The sequence below is a fragment of the Nylanderia fulva genome, unplaced genomic scaffold (genome assembly GCF_048542155.1).
Source record: "Nylanderia fulva isolate GAGA-0341 unplaced genomic scaffold, ASM4854215v1 Scaffold65, whole genome shotgun sequence".
NCBI classification, from domain to species: domain Eukaryota; kingdom Metazoa; phylum Arthropoda; class Insecta; order Hymenoptera; family Formicidae; genus Nylanderia; species Nylanderia fulva.
The window spans coordinates 101,977-119,171 of NW_028190753.1; the positions used below are offsets into that span (position 1 = coordinate 101,977).

At 35.9% G+C, this 17,195-nt stretch overlaps 1 pseudogene; it reads left to right on the forward strand.

Annotated features, from left to right (window-relative positions):
* The first annotated feature begins 212 nt into the window (after nt 1-212).
* LOC146720625 (uncharacterized) lies at nt 213-10,451 on the forward strand (annotated as a pseudogene).
* Nucleotides 10,452-17,195: the final 6,744 nt, after the last annotated feature.

The window sequence follows — 17,195 nt, forward strand, 5'->3', positions numbered from 1 at the left end:
CGGCGAGTCTCAGCCAAGAGGAAGGCCCTGAGGAGGAGATAAGGAGGCACCAAAAGCAGGACGACGGAGACCCCCTCATCAGGGACACGCCCGGTAAGCCCCGTTAAAAATTATCTCATTGTCAGCCAAACATCCGACAACGGAATAGATACCGCCGCCTAAAATTTTTGTACCTTCCAGGAGCAAAAAGGGGATGGCCACTCGGGTGCAACATGCACCCGAGTCTTCGCATACAAAGCGCCGGCAGGAGAGCTGTCGCCCCCGGGACATCCGGAATCCCGAAGGAGAGCCAGGAGCGGCCCTGTTGTGCGCTGCCAAGACGACTGCCTACGAATAGCAACCCGCGGATCAAGGATCCGCGAACCAGGATAATTAAGCGCGCGGCCGCAAGGACCACCGAGTCCGATAGCGCCACGAGTGGTCTATCTAGGTAATTGGGGCACCGGCGTGTCTCCTGAGGGCCCCCGGTTCGTCACTGTCTGGCGAGCGCCTGAGGAGAGCAGAGGTTCAAATATTCAGAAAGTACGAAATATTCCGAGAGAGCGGAGAGGACAAGAGAGCCTCCACCCAGGACTGGTGAGACCACGTTGTCATCCTGCCGTCGCCCGAAATAAGGTAGCCGAGTGGATGGGTCCTTAATTAATTATCGTTTGCAGAATTACGCCGGACGTAGTTGCCGGTAATTTGGGAGATTACGGGATATTCGTCTTTATTGTTGAGTCGCGTGAATTGTGTAAAACTATTAAAAGAAAACTACGACCCATCCACTCTCTTGCGTTTCCGCATATTCTCTTTTCCGCGTCGACAGTCCTAGCGTATAACGTTGTCGCGCGTAAATTCTTGCGCTTTCTACGTTGCCAAAAGTATCAAAGGCAAATTATCGGGGAGCTCATAAACGCTTTTCGGAATTATTAATGTATCATTATTATTAAGAGGAAATGCGTTGCTATTTGTGATTCTTGTACGGGACGTGTGTACGGCTCACGCGACGCGCCCTTACGTCGGCCCCTTTGTTGTCGCGCATACCGCGCGGATCACGCGCCCGCGGTGTGAAGTAATATATCCGGTGGCGCACCGCCGATTTTAATTATTTTTCTTGTGGTTTGAGAAACTACCCAGTTTCAGAATTATATAGATCTTATTCGCCACTCGGCACGGAGAACCACCGGTCGTATTGCCTCACCCACAAAAATGTAACCGTGCGTACGATCACTCCGCTATTCTCTATACTTTATATATCTCTTGTGTCCTACTTCCTCGCGATGAGAAGATTCAAATATATATTTTATTGAAACTTTAATACCTCTAGTGATTTCTCGCCGCCACGCACCCGAACCCTTACCTTTATGAGGGCTAGCCGAGCGGGAAAAGTTACCGTCGCGATCTCTCTCTCCCGTAACGACGTTTCGCGAGAGCACCTTGACGATATGTCCGAGAGGATAAAAATTTAGCGTTCCGTTAATTAATCTTATTGAGAGACGGTGCTGCTGCCGCACCTGGCGCCCAACTCAGTCGAGAATTTTTTATTTGAATCGGACAGAGAGATCGTGCCGAAGGGAAGCCGACATTCAGGAGAAGAAAATCTCTCCTAACGTTCCAATTACGAATTCGCTGCGAATTTCGCGCGGTCGATTAAATATATAAAATACATCAAGGAATATACATATTACATATTGCAATGTATGTACAAATTATGTATATGAAATGTATATATTTAGAGATTACAAAATGTATGTATATATGATATATAGAAATGTATATACATATTACATACTGTAAGGTATATACAAATTATGTATCTACATTTCACATACATTGTACATACATAAACTGTACGTACTGTGACGTGACATTTTGTACTGTCCGTCACAAGGGCCGAAGGCCCGGCCGGGAAGGCGGGAAATTCGGGAACCTTTGCTCTCTCGCCAATCTTTGAGAGAGAGAGAGCACCCGAAAAATCATTTTTGCGTTTTCTACCGCGTCGGAGGATGCGCTTTACGCATCCGTTTCGCGAAGTACTTTATTTATGATTTTTGTTTAAGCGATTTTTGCGTTTTCGGCGAGCAATTTTGCATAGGGTACGTGTCTCAACCGGAGAAACAGGAAGAGAGGAAGAGTGAGGACGATTTAGGACCGAGCAGAGGCCACCAAGTCCGGATCACGCCCGGTAAATATTATTTTCACCTAGATTTTCTGGATTGCTCCACCCGTTAAGAACCTGGGTACCGCCGTAAAATGTTCTTTCTTTCGCAGAGATTCCGGCCAGAGACGGGGATGGCCACTCTCTCGCGAGAGGCGAGAGAGCCCCGACAACAAAAGGCGCGGGAGATACCCTGCCTCGAGCCCCCGCAGATCCGGATACACAAAAATTTCACCATCGATCAAGCAATCGATCTGGCGGATTTTTAAGAGGAATCGCAAAGAGGCGCGCTCGTAGGAGTCTTCCCGACGGCCCATAGAGGAACAGCGGAACGCAATGCAGAAGAAAAGAGGAACGGCGAGAGAAGATTTACATCGGAAAAATTCGCAGGGCCCCGCGGGGCACCCGGCGGCCCTGCCAGGATAAGGACCGCCACGGGTGGAAAATGCCCAATCCATTATCGGCGTGATCCCGGCAGGCCTCTTGCTCGTCACTGTTCGGCGGAGCGTTCCGGAGAGCAAAGGTTCCTGCGCGGATGCCGAAGCATACAAGGACCCGGTGATACCGGTGAGACGAACGGCCCTATTTAATATTGTAAAGCCGCTAAATTCTTTTGTGAGTACCGTATTCGGGAGAGAAGCGTGTCACGGCCGCGGCCGGTTATTAGATTCACCGGTAATTTCGTGATATTTTGAGAGGTTGGATTTAGAGTTTCGTTCCGCGTAGAATTTATCCCGGCGCCCGGCCGACCGCGTGCTCTCTCCCGCGCGTTTATTAAGAGAGGCTCTCTCTCCCGCGGACACGCCGACAGTCATCGCGATTTTTGGTCACCTTAATGTAGAACAAAAGTATTGTTTCGTGATTATTGTGTCGTTCTCGTCTGTTAGAGTTTCTAGATCTGAGAAGAGAAAATTGTATAGAGTCACGCATCCGAAATAGCGTCTTCTTTCTCGCGCTGATCATCATTCGCGCATTTTTCCGATTCATTGTAAAATATTGCGAGGGACGACCAGCGTGATCAATTTCAAGGGAAGTCGCGCGGGACATACTACAGTTTACGGAGATTTTGTACTGCCTGGAATCATCAGAATGAATTACGTCGCACGGACCTTATTAAGTCTCGTGCGTTAATAATTATTCGACACGTAGGCGTGCGAATTTACTTCCGGGTCCCGCGTGTCGTCCGATATCATCGCGTCGGGTCGTCTCAAAGGCGTGGAACGATAACAATGCGCCGCGTCTCGGCCGTACATACGCCGTATTGTATTGTCCGAATCAAATTTCGGCCTCGTTTATCTGTATTTTGGCGTCACTAAAGCGGAGATCTCTCCGTAGTATATCGAACGAATATTGATTTTCTTTCTTGACCTAACATTGTACTCAAGTTTTTCTACAATTATTTTTCTATCTTCGTCCATCATTGTTTAAATATATTTAATGCTTGTTATATTTGAGCGATTTCAAATAGCCTCTCTCGAATTCCGTTCTCTCTCCCGTCCGAACTCCCCCCTCTACCCCCTGACGATCTGAGCGAGTCGATTATCGCCGTCGCGGAAATTTTCGGGATGATTTACTAATTATAAAGGTCATTTGTCGAGTTGCAAATTTTCAGAGTGGCGCGAATCTCGCGCCTGGCGCCCAATCAAACATATTTTTTTGTGTTTACGCGAATTTCCCGCTTTCCGCGCCGAAGGTGTGCCGTCGGCCACTTACATCGGCCCTATTTCTCGGATCCTTTTCGATCCAACGGACAATATAAAATCAACGGTTACAGTACATATGAAATACATCAATGAATATATATATTACATATTTTAATGTGTATCCAAATCATGTATATAAAATGTATATATTTAGAAATTATAAAATGTATGTATATATGATATACAGAAATGTATATACATATTACATACTGTAAGGTATATACAAATTATGTATCTACATTTCACTTACATTGTACATACATAAACTGTACGTACATATGAAATACATCAATGAATATACTTATTACATATTCTGATGTATATCCAAATCATGTATATGAAATGTATAAACATTTAATATACAGAATATTTTTTTTATATCATGGAAAAAAAATAAATATACATAGAATATCCAATGTTATATGGGATGTATATGTAAACATATATCTATACTTATGTGCGCACATGCTTGTGTACTTACATATGTATGTGCATGAGTGTAGCTTTTATAGTGACTCTCAATATATTTTATACTACAATTACTTTAGATAAAAATTGAGCGATACCTTAGAAAAAATGTTAACAAACTGAAGTTTGGTACAGACTTTTGTTTTTGCATGGGATTGAAGAAAAAAGTTTATTATTGTACAGTAGCCGTTAAAAATAAAATTAAACAATTAGTACCCATATTCTGTTATTTTGCAAATATCTCGTTATATATTTATTTTAAATAAAGATACAAAAGTAGGAAATTAAAATATGTGATACAATAAAAGGCCAACTTAACGAGCTTATAAGATATTAATTAAAAAAATTTTTTATTATTTTACGTCATAATATACTGTTACAAAAGATAAACGTTTCGACTGTACGACAGAGTTTTTCAATATCATTATCTATATGCTAATATGTCAAAGAATTAAATCATTTAGTCATATCGAACTTATTATAAATACAACATTATAATAAGTTCGATATGAGTAAATGATTTAATTCTTTGACATATTAGCATATAGATAATGATATTGAAAAAGACTGTCGTACAGTCAAAACGTTTATCTTTTGTAACAGTATATTATGACGTAAAATAATAAAAAATTTTTTTAATTAATATCTTATAAGCTCGTTAAGTTGGCCTTTTATTGTATCACATATTTTAATTGCATACGAGCCGAAGTTTAATTTATAATATATATAGGAAATTAAAGAATGGACAATTTTGCGTGAAGTATTTTATAACTTTTTTCGTATACTATACTTTAGCTATACTTTTTACTTAAAAAATTTACAAGTTGTTCGTTGTGCGGTGAATTGACAGCGTGGTGGAGCGTGCCGACAGACATTATGTGAATTAAAGTATTGCATGTGCGCACAAAAATGTCATAACTTCTGAACAAATTATCAAACAGAAATGAAAAAAAGAACCATTGAAAATCTGGGGATTTCAGCTTTTTAATATAATTTGTTTTGTTATTTTATGATAAATTTTTTAAGAATTCTAAGACTATTTGTTACTAATTTAATGAGAGAAGACAAACATATATATATATATTACATGTAACATTTTGTTTAAACTATCGTAAAATTTTAAAATATTAGCGTAGAATAACAAAATGTTGCATTAAAAAGTTGAAATCTCTGGCTTCTCAATAATTTTTCACTCATTACTGTACAATAACTCGTTCAAAAGTTATGACATTTTTGTGCGCGCGTGTAACGCTTCAATCCACATATCGTCTGTCAGCACGCTCCGTGAATTTACCGTGCAGCGTACGTCTTGCAAAATTATTTACATAAAAAGTATTACTTATATCAAAGACTTAGATAACATTTTTTATGCAAAATTATCCATTCTTTAATTTTGTACTTTTTTTTGTTTTTTTCTGTAAAATCGATATTCAACTAGATATTTGCAAAAAACAAAATTTGAGTCCTAATTGATTAATTTTTCTTCTTAACGGCTACTATATAATAATGGTAAATTTTTTCCTCTCCAATCTTATGCAAAAAAGAAGATTTGCACCAAAATTCAGGTTTTTAACATTTTTTTTGAGGTCAAACCCTAAAGTGATTGTAATATTATTAAATATAAGAGAGAAAGACAGAGGTGGGGCGGAGAGAGAGAGAGGGAGAAAAAGGGAGGAGGAAAAGTGAGAAAGAGGGAGAGAGAGAGAGAGAGGGAAAGAGAGAAAGAGGGAGAGAGAGGGGAAGAGAGGAGGGAGAGAGGGGAGAGAGAGAGAGAGAGAGAGAGAGAGAGAGAGAGAGAGAGAGAGGAGAGAGAGAGAGAGAGAGAGAGAGAGAGAGAGAGGACGAGAGAAAACAATAGAGAGAGCGAGAGAGAGGGCGAGAGAAGACGAGAGAGAAGCGAGAATTTATTTTTCGTTTGGTTGCTTGAAAGGTTAAGCAGCTGGGGAAAATGTCACTATACTGGGATAGGTGCCCGCAGATAAAGTAAAGCAGTTGTGGACAAAATCATTTTTTTGGGATGGGTGACCGCGGACAAGTACAACGACGTATCTGAATACAAAGTGGCACATTTTTGACCAAAAATAACTAAAAAAATTTATATCTCCTCAACCAATGGAGCTATCAAGTTCGTTAAGGTCTCATTTTACTCGGAAAAATCGCGCTTTCGATTGATATGGTCATCTTTTAAAAAATATATTCCGGTTCATAAAATATTTCAACTTTTTGTTTTCAAGGTTACGAAAATCGTGTTACGTCCGATAAAGGATACACAGTAGCGTCCCACGGATAATTTTCGCAATTGTTTTGATATTTTTGCTATCTTTTCGATATCTTTCGATATTTTTTTTGTTTTTTTGTAGATTGTATTTTAATTTGACGAATAAAAGATATAACTTAGCGAAACGCTACCGCGTGTCCTGATTTGCAATAAAACTATCAAAGACAATTTTTTTGTTCATTTTAAACTATGTTATTTTTTGTCAATAGTGTACATTAAATATTAACAGAATATAGCATTATTGTTTTATATAGTAACTTAAAATGTAAAAAAAATAATATTTAGTACAATTTACAATATCGGTTTGCTAAATTGTACTTCTAACAATAAAATTGAAAAATTGTAACGAAAATGATTATTTTCTACAAAAGTAATCAATCTACAACAAAACATCTATAAGAATGTCATACTTTATTATCACAAAATCTCTTTATAAATATAACAAAAATACTTTTTGCATCATACATAAACATAAATATTATTTCAATATAATTATAAAATATAAAAATATTTTCTTTAGTTGTCCATCTAAATATTAGATTGTTTGGTAATGAGTTGCCGCTTTTTCACTAGATGGAGTTTGAAGTGTTGTGGGGCATTCAAATAAAGTTGCATCTGCTAATTCCGTATCGCGTTTGAAATGTAATACATTAGCTACAAAAGGATGTCTCATTTATTTAGTTCCAATTTTTCGTTCACAACTGACAGTCGCTTAAACATGGAGTTCACTAACGCTGAAATTCGCAATGTTTTAAAATTTTTCTTTGTGCAAAGCAAAGCCGCGCGTGAATTGCATTGCAAGAATAACGGTGTTGTGGGAGATGATACTGTAGCAATTCGAACCGCCAAAAAGTGGTTTCGGTGTTTTAGAGCCGGTCGAAACGATACAACAGACCCTGTATCCAGTGGACAGCCAATAACTACTGATGTCGACAAAATCATCCAAAAAATCTACGAAGATCGGCATGTGACCATCAGAAGTATCGCGGAGGAGCTCCAGCTAAGTACTGAAACCGTTCACAGGCATTTGATAGCAGGCAGATACACGAAAAAGCTAGATATTTGGGTGCCACATGAGTTGTTCAAAAAAACCTAATTGACCGGATTTCCATCAGCAAATTATTGCTAAAACGCAATGAAAATGAGCCATTTTTGAAGCGGATGATGACTGACAATGAAAAATGAATCACCTACGATAATGTTATTTCGCAAACGATCGTGACCGAGGACCAACGAAGCGGCCCAAACAGTGGCCAAGCCAAGATTGACGGCCAGGAAGGTTTTGCTGTCTGTTTGGCGGGATTGAAAGGGAATCATCCACTATGACCTGCTCCCATCGAACCAAACAATTCTGAGCGGTACATCCAACAACTAGACCGTTTGAAGGTGGCCATCGACCAGAAGCGGCCAGAATTGGCCAATAAAAAGGGAGTTGTGTTTCATCAGGACAATGCCAAGCCACACACATTTTTAGCGACCCGCCAGAAACTCCGGGAACTTAGTTGGGATGTTTTAATGCACCTGCCTTATAGTCCTGACATTGCTCTATCGGATTACCATCTCTTCTTGGCGCTGCAAAACTCTATTAGTAATATTAAAAAGCTAGGTTCCACAAACGTCGGTTAACTTTAATCTCCGGTTAAATTATATTTTGGTCTCTTTTCACATACGTACTTAAAAAGAGACACAGATATAATTTAACCAGAGTTAAAGTTAACGACGTTTGTGGAACCGGGCCTAAATTCAACACAAGAAAATACTGTAAAAACCACTTGTCTCAGTTTTGTGCTAATAGGAACAAAGGATTCTACGAAAAGGGCATAATAAAATTACTTTCAAAATAGCAACAAATTATTGAACAAAACGGCGCATATTTTACCTAATTCAGTTAACCCTAACAATATTAAATAAAGCATTGAAAATCATGTAAAAAGCGGCAAGTCATTACCAAACAACCTAATTGTTTACGCGAGATATTTAGAGTTTTTCAAAGATCCCGGGATTCGCACATGAACTGTATGAGAATCCACGTTCTCACTGGAGACATCGAAATTAACCGAACGATAGGATAGAGGAAAGATGAAATATTAGTGCTTAAGAGAGATGACAAACTGATTTGATCTTTTAAGAGTTTATTTGAGAAACACAATTGAGATGGAGACAAAAACTGAGTTCAAGACACGTAGCCTTCGCGCGACAACCTTGCTTGATCAGAGAGCTCAGCTCAACTAATTGTTGACGAGGTGTCGAGAGACAAGAATTCCCCGTTGTAAGGGTGAAAAGCGGGTAGCAAGGTATGTTTACTTGAGTGCGAATCAGCTGATCGGAAGCTGATCGCCAGCTGATCGGCAGCGAAAAACAACAAGGAATGTCACGGTCGCGGCACCGTAACAAAACGAGACTCGAAAATAATATATTTGTCACGCTGAAATAATTGGCTATACAAAGACGTGATATATAAATACAATGATCGAAAACTTTAATGCCGAAATATAAGATTAATCGATATGCGATAATTTTTACTTGTCAAACTCCAAACACTAATATAAAGAAACCTATGCCCCTAAGTAAAAAAGAAACAAGTTTAGTAAATCGTACTAGAGAGTACAAATAAATAATTACTTTAAGAAGGAAGAACATAGTCCTTATATGTATTAACTGTATCGCAATAAAAAATTGTGTTACAAAAATCTTATATTTATAGTAAAAGATTGTATCTATTTTTTGGAAAAATTTCAAAGGCGTTGGATGACAAAAAAAGTATCATTCATGATTTGAATCTGTGATTAGATAGCACCAGAAGGGGGAAGGGCTAAAGATTTAAAAAAAGGAAATTAAATTAAAATCTATTTCTCTTTTGAAGTAAAAGAACAATATAAATATTAAAAACAAGAATAAATTCTTCTGTAAAATTCTTTTATATGTTTTGTTTAAATATATAATATATGTATATAAAACATATATGTATATAAAACATGTTGCCTTGGCTTTGTTATGCTGTCCTACAGTGGATCGCTGTATATATGATTTATTTTGCAATTTGTTTGCAATTTATTTAAATTGACATGGATGGTAAAAGTCGTGTAAGGATTGTGGCACAGTTGTTGCAAAACCCATTATCTGTGAAAAGTGCAATACTGCATCTTATCCATCGTGTCTTCATCGAATGGGACACCCTTATCACAACGGTCAATTTTTAATTTGTAAGAAGAAAAAGAATGAAGACTTACGGGAGTTTAATTTGTCGGATTTACATCTTTCCACTTTGAGAGTAATGATCCAGGCTGAATTTGCTGAATTCCGGAATGAGATGAGGGAGATTTTTTGGGCTGACATGGACAAATTGAAGGAAGATATTAGTAATTTGTCAACTAGGATCAACCAGTTGGAAGATCTGTTGTCATCATCTGATCATGCCGATACTGTTGTGTTTAATGAGAAGGATATAATCGCGGAATTGGAGGAGAGAGATAAAAGATTTAAAAAGTTAATTTTCAAATTGGAGGAACCTAAAGAGGGGAGTCAAGGAAATGGCTTCTTTGTTAAGAATATTCTCTCTACAATTTAACCTAAAACTGATTTCCAACAAGTGAAGACGATGCGGCTGGGTAAGAAGCGTCAAAGATATGTTAGGTGTCTCGTTAGCGAACAAGGAAGAGGCATCAACGATTCTTCGATATAAGAAGATATTCTGGGCCGGTGAAGATTTCTCAGGATCAGACAGTTATACAGAGAATGCGTTTAAAAGATCTGCAAAATAATCTGAAGCTGTTAAAAGACGCTGGCAATATAAACAAGACTATTAGATATTATAAACGGAGTACCGAAAATTGTCGATTCAAAGGTCGCGTCAAAAAACTAGTTCGGCTTCCTTTAGTTTATTATCAAAATGTAAGAGGTTTAAGGACAAAGTTATTTGGTTTGCGTTGTGCTGTGCCGATTGTTATAGACCAGTGCTCGGAATTATCTCAGCATTTCAGCCGATTTTCGTATGTCGACGCCTCCTTTTCTCCCTTTGCCGCGCGCGCTGCAGCCGCTAGGACGAGCGCAGCCGAGCCTCAGGAACGGTACTATCCAATTATGATACGATCTTTCTCCCTTGATTTTTAAAATTTCAAAAAATGTATTAAACATAATTTTTTTTATATAATATTATTATTATGATTATATACCGTTTGATGAAGCATGGCAAAAGTATTTTTTAATCATAAATTTATGTTTATATTTTTATATTTTTATTGTTTAATCATAAATTCTCCTCTCTATTTTTTTCTCTACAGTGGAATAGGCCTACTAGGGGATACCACTCTAAAAAAACACGTCAGCAATAATACCTCACATGAAAATATATTGAAATATTTCTACGTATAATGTAAAAATAAAAAAAATTATGTTTAATACATTTTTTGAAATTTTAAAAATCAAGGGAGAAAGATCGTATCATAATTGGATAGTACCGCTCCTGAGGCTCGGCCGCGCTCGTCCTAGTGGCTGCAGCGCGCGCGGCAAAGGGAGGAAAGGAGGCGTTGACATACAAGAATCGGCTGAAATGCTGAGATAATTCCGAGCACTGTTATAGACAAATATAATATTGTTGTGCTTGTGGAGACATAATGGTCGAATAATAGTATTGCAGACGCAAAGTTAGAATTTGATAATTTTAATGTTTTTCGTGTGGATAGGAGTTTAGCTAATAGTGAGTTGTCGCGGGGTGGCGGTGTGCTTATTGCTCTTCGTAAATGTTGGCAAAGTCATATTTTGAAAGTGTCTTGCTCAAATGTTGAGCAAGTTTTTGTAGAGGTCGGACTAAATTTTAATAAACGGATTATTTTAGCGCTGTTTATATACCTCCAGCATCGGATCCTAGTATTTATAAGTCACATTGTCTCTCTGTTGAGGAGGTTAGTGCTAATTCGCATAATGCTAATATTGTTATTATTGATTATAATCTTTCACATTTAGTTTAGCATAATAATTATGAATTTTTATAATTTGACAGTAATTCTGTCAGCCATATGTTTGATCAAGCTAATATTACAACGTTACTTTAACGAATTTGATTTGTTTCAACTCAATAATGTTACAAATGTTTATCATAGCACATTGAATCTGGTGTTCTCCACAATGCACAATATAATCGAGCAATCGCCGTGTCGTTGCCACTGGATGTAATGGAATTGTTACCCATCACCCCGTGCGTGTAGAATATAAGTGAAACTTTAAACATACTAATTTTCAGGCTATAAATGATTATTTAAGTAGCATCCTGTAGGATAAGGAGATTGTTAATCGTGATGTTGAAGATGCGGTGAACTTCTTTTGTGAGCATTTAGATTTTGTGCTCTCCGTGTTTGTTCCTGTGTATGTGGTGCATGAGTCCTCATTCCCGAGGTGGTTTTCCTCTGAACTAATTTCTCTTATTAAAACAAAAAGAGAAGCTTATTTTGTGTTTAAAAGATCTAATCAATTCTCAGATCATTTAGCATTTTTAAATTTGAGAGTTCAATGTAAACTTCTATCGAAGAAATGCTTAAAGGCGTATGTACAAAGTTCGGAGGAGGTTATACCCGGCAATGTGAAAATTTTTTGGTTTCGTGAACGCGATCTTCTCGTCTAGGAGGGCGCCAGACGTCATACACCTTAATGACTTTTATTAAGGATCACTTTGCCATTGCAGACTCTTTTGTTGATTATTTTGAATCGGTGTACTCAGTGTCTAGTGGTCCCCAAGCTGATGTAAAGTATGAGCATGACCTATGCCTGCTTAATATCAACATCTCAATAGGTGAAGTTTTTAATGGGATTGAGGAATTGCATTTAAATTCATGTCCGGATAACGACGGTATCCCCTCATTGCTTCTGAAGTTGTGTAAGTTCATTATGGCAAGAGTGCTATGGTTGCTTTCTGTAAATTCTTTAAACTCGGGGACTTTTCATCTCAATGAAAGTTATGCATTGTTACTCCTGTATTTAAGAACGGTGATAGGTTTCTAGTTGCGAATTATAAACCGATAAGCAAGCAGAGTTTAATACCAAAGATCTTTGAAAACACCATAGCGCATAAACTCTCGTTACTTTTTAACAAATTTAATTTTAGAAGAACAGCATGGGTTTATGCCTGGTCGCTTGACATCGACAAATCTGCTTATCTATCACGATTATATTAATTCGATATTGGAGCATGGCTCTCAGGTGGATGCTGTGTAAATGAACTTTAGTAAGGCGTTTGATACGGTAGATCATCCTCTATTAATTCATAAATTGCGTCTATATGGAATTGAGGGAGTTTTGCTTAAGTGGCTAACGAGTTTCATTGTAAATCGATCGCAAGTGGTTGAATTTAATAATGCTTTTTCTAGAAAAATTAATGTTACATCTGATGTACCGCAAGAATTACATTTGGATCCGCTTTGTTTAATATTTTTATTAATGATATTAACTTCATTTTTAAGCACTCTAAATTTTTGCTATTTACGGATAATCTGAAGATATATAGTCGTGTGGATTGTGTTGGGGAAGCTGAGTATATCCAGAGTGATCTGAACCGTTTAGCAGATTAGTACTGTATTAATAAATTGAAATTGAACTTATCAAAGTGCTATGTAATGCACTTTAGTAAAAAAAGAATAGTACATGTGCGTGAGTATTTCTTAAATGGGGTGGTCCTTTCTAGGATCGACTGTACTTGTGATCTCGAGGTGGAATTTTATTCCAATCTTCCTTTTACGAGACATATTAATAGCGTTACAAGTCGTGCGTCTAAGAAATTGGCCTTTGTATTGCGAGTTAGCAAATATTTTAAAAATGTATTGACTTTGAAACTCTTACATTCTTCATTAGTCAGGCCGCATCTGGAATATGCAGCTATTGTCTGGTTTCCTTATCAGACGAAGTATTTCAAACTTTATATCAAAGCATATTTCTTATTTCAAACATTTCAGTTTATTTTTTTTTATTTAAAAAAAAATTTTTTTAATTTATTTTTTATTATTTTAATTTTATTATTTAAACGTTATGACCTTGTTGGGAGCAAGCGGGAGCGTTTTTTTTAATTAGTTATTATTTATTTTTTTGTTTTTTGTTCTTTTTTATTTTAATTTTTTATTTTTGTTTTTTAATTTTTGTTTTTTTTCTTTTTAGTTTTTGATTTTTTATTAATTGTTTCTTTTGTATTTTGTTCTTTTTAATTTTTAATTTTTTTAATCTTTGTTTTTTTCTTTTTCTTTTTTTATATATTATTATTAATCATAATTATAAATGTAAATACTCTTGTAAACACAATTATATCTACGGAGACAAATATATGAACTGCCATTGCCATAATTATGGCTACAGAAGATTATAGATATATATATAATAATTAAATATAAATAAATACAAATATTCTAATTTTTATACTATTGTTAATAATTATATACGTGAATAATCTTCTGTAGCCATAATTATGGCAATGCCAGTTCATATATTTGTCTGCGTAGGCATAACTATGTCTACAAAATAGTATTCATATATAATTATTACATATATAATTATTATTAACAATAATATATAAATAAGAATGTTTATATTTATTTATTATATACAGGGTGATTCACGTAACGGTCGCCACAATTTTTGGGACATTTCCGCCAGTTTAAAAGAAAGTTCATACAGTAAAACTTAATCTGCTTTACGCAAGCTATAACATGCAATAAAAAAATTTAAATAGTATATTGTGCAACCGGCGCGCGAAAAGTCGCCCTTTTCGCACATGATGGAATTTTAGAAAAGGCTCTCTTTCCACGCACCGGTCACACAAAATATCGTAGTTAATATGTGCGGGTCATAAATCGGCCGATCGTGCGGATTGTTGTTACACTCGGTTTTGCCTCGTGCGCCGAACTTCCGCACTCTCGGTCGATTTACGATCCCCCGCACTTGTTAGCTAATAGTAATAGAGAGTGCGGAAGTTCGGCGCACGAGGCGAAGCCGAGTGTGACAATCCGCACGCGATCGGCCGATTTATGACTCGCACATGTTGGCTACAATATTTTGTGTGACCGGTGCGTGGAAAGGGAGCTCTTTCTAAAATCTCATTATGTGTGTAAAGGGCGACTTTTCGCGCGCCGATTGCACAAAAAATTTTTTTATAAACAAATTAGTCACTTTGAATTTTTTAAATAGAACCATCATATTTTTTTACACAAATTGATTTTTCACAATATTCTGCATAAAAAAATTATAAAAATAGGATGGTCAAAAAGTGAATAGTTTACGATATATTTTATATTTTAATGTTATAAAGATGGTCCTCGTAACGATTGCTACGATTTTTAGGGCATTTACAATAATCTGACAAAAAATGTCATTATTCAGAATGGAGGAGGGCTAATAAGGTTGATTTTTGGGTCCCAAAACGTCGCACGTTTTTGATCGCATATCGCATATTTGTATAGTTGAGGTCGAGAGTTTTCTAAAACACCTTATGAAAAGCTTTTTACGTTGGGGAAAGTGAAAGTTATAAGTCCTCAAAGTTAAAGAAACACGCACATATGCATGAAGTAGACTGCTTTAATTGTGTGTGTGTGTGTGTGTGTGTCTGTGTGTGACATATTGAAAATATATACATGTATTTGTTATTTTAATCTCCTCTTTTTAAATACAAGCTTGGAACTGTCAATGGCAGAGTTACTTTTTTGGTTTTTTAGAGTAATTTTTAATTTTTTTGTTTTTTATTTATTTTGTTTTTTTTTTCGTCATAAATATATTTTTTGCGCATTTCTTGTGCTGAATTCGACGGCATTTAAGAAGAGCCTTAGTTTGATGATTCTTCTTCATTTGTCCAACATGAAGAAGCATGGCCAATTTTGAAGTTAATCCGCATACTTCTACTTAAGCAGTCGTTGCAGAAATGGATATATCACATTGTTAATTTTGAATTAAAATGTAACATAAAGTAACATTGTATGCAATTATTAAATTATTGTTATTTCTGATTAATGACATTTTTTGTCAGATTATTGTAAATGCTCTAAAAATCGTGGTAATTGTTGAAGCACCTTTATAAGTATAAATAAATTGAGAGTGTCAAACAGGCAATAAGAGCCAAATCGCGGATGACAGTGCGTTATCCCAACAAAACTAAATTTTTTTGTTAGGATTAAAAACCTGTGCACAAGGCACTAAATTTTACTTGGACACGGCCAAGATTTAAAATTGGAATAATCTCTACAAGAGATTTAATTTTATACATCCCCTGTTCCCCCCTTAAGGAAATAAATGCGAGAGAAAAATATAGATCCGAAAGTCGCTTTTAAAAGGGTTTGAATAGCTTAGTATTTTTTGGTAAAAGCAGTCGCCCGGAAAGTGAAAGACGCGGGTTCGATTCCCGCTTCAGCGACTTTTCGGACCTATATTTTTCGCGCCTATTTCTCCATATGTAAGTTTCGAGATTAATTTATATATAGAACTTTGTAATCTCTCAAACCAAGAGATACAGTTCCGAATAATTAATTTTTCGTGCTTTGGCTCTGTTGGCCGATTTAGAAAACGTCATATAAAAAGAAAACTTGCAATATTATTGCAATATTATTGTAAGTTTTCTCTTTACTCAAAATATTTTTGCTCTTATATATAAAGCATTTTTTATATCTTTAATAGTATCCAATAAAATTAAATTTGAATAAAAACCTCTTAATAATATTGTTAAATAATATTATTTTTATTTATTAAACTCGTATTGCTTTATTATAAACATAAAAGAATAAACTTAACACATAGTATATGTAGATAAATCTAAATTTGCAAGCGTATTGTGTTTCAAAGATTAAAGAAGAAAATATTAATATATATATATATATATATATATATATATATATATATATATAAAAAGATATAGTATATAATTAAATTGTAATTTTGAAATGAAAAGTAAATATGATTTTGAAGTAGTAGTAAAGATAAATAAGTTAATATATGCGTCTATATACAGGGTGTCTGATATAAAGTGTCACACCGATAATATACAAGTAGATCTTGTCATTTGAAAACGATTTTTCCTCAACAAAAATGTCAAAGGTCATCATTTTTTGCATGTTTCTAATTTTTGCCATCATGTATCTTTATAACTAAACCTTATATTAAAATTTTATTAAAGTAAACTCTACTTGAAATTAATTGGATAATGTGATTTTGTTAATACTTTATTTCTACAAGCCTGAGTTTGCGAAAAACCCTTTATTTTTAATCGCTTATAACTTGAAAATGATTGACGTCTCAAGATTTTTACTGAAGAAAAATTGTCTCCAAATAACAACATCAACCTGTATATTTTCGGTGTGACATTTTATGTCAGACACCCTGTATATCATATGTATTTTCAACTTTAGCAATTGCACAAAATGACTTCAGGCTAGCGTAATAATAATGTCAGGTCATCACCCATGTTGACCGCTTTGATGATAGTTATTGCGACGATTACATTACATATATTAGATACAATAGAACAATTAAATGTATGAGCTGTACTATACAAATCACACAAACACACGAAATGAATCTGAGAGAGGGAAATCGCATGTAACCTGCAAACTGTACATACATTTGATGCAAGTAAAAGTTATGACAG